Below are 1,081 nucleotides of genomic sequence, written 5' to 3' on the forward strand. Positions count from 1 at the left end.
CAAATGAAACATATCCTATGCCTGGAATAAAAAGAAGCATTACTATATATCTTATAGGTATAAAAATATAAGGAAATATTAAGAGAAAGTTTTAATCTGGATATGAAAATAATATTTTTAAAAGCTCATTATAATTGTCACAAAAAGAAGTAGGAAATCTGATTATTGTTCTATCAATTAACTTGAATGCATAATTTTGTATCTTCTCACAAGGAAAAGTCTAATCTCAGATGAATTTCACTTGTGGATTCTTCAAAACACGCAAGAAGAAAACACCTTATTTACACAAATTTATCTAGTTAACTGGGAAGAATGCACTCTTTCTACCTCATTTTGTGAGATGAACAGAACAGGGATTTAAAAGCATTCATACATGCCAACAACAGTCAAACTAAGAACCAAATCAAAGACTCAATTCCCTTCATGATAACAAAAAAGAAAATAAAATACCTAGGAATATATTTAACTAAGGAGATAAAGACCTCTACAGGGAGAACTATGAAACATTGAGGAAGGAAATAGCAGAGGATGTAAACAAGTGGAAAACCATACCGTGCTCATGGATTGGCAGAATCAATATTGTTAAAATGTCTATACTACCCCAAGTGACCTTCAGATTCAATGCAATCCCTATTAAAATACCAATATCAGTTTTTGCACGTCTAGAAAAAAATAATTCTATGCTTTGTATGGAACCAGAGAAGACCCCATACAGCAAAAGCGACCTTAAGCAAAAAGAACAAATTTGGAGGCATCAATTTACCAGACTTCAAGCTATACTACAAGGCAATAGTAACTAAAACAGCATGATACTGGAACAAGAATAGAGACATAGACCAATGGAACAGAACTGAGAACCCTAATATAAAACCATCCTTATATAGCCATCTAATCTTTGACAAAGCAGACAAAAACATACACTGGGGAAAAGAATCCTTATTTAATAAATGGTGCTGGGACAATGGGATAGCCACATATAGAAGACTAAAACAGGATCCGCACCTCTCACTTCTCACAAAAATCAACTCCAGGTGGATAACACACTTAAACCTAAAGCATGAAACTATAAGAACTCTAGAAG

This window comes from Propithecus coquereli, unplaced genomic scaffold, assembly GCF_000956105.1.
Source record: "Propithecus coquereli isolate 6110/MARCELLA unplaced genomic scaffold, Pcoq_1.0 Scaffold31, whole genome shotgun sequence".
In the NCBI taxonomy this organism is placed as follows: domain Eukaryota; kingdom Metazoa; phylum Chordata; class Mammalia; order Primates; family Indriidae; genus Propithecus; species Propithecus coquereli.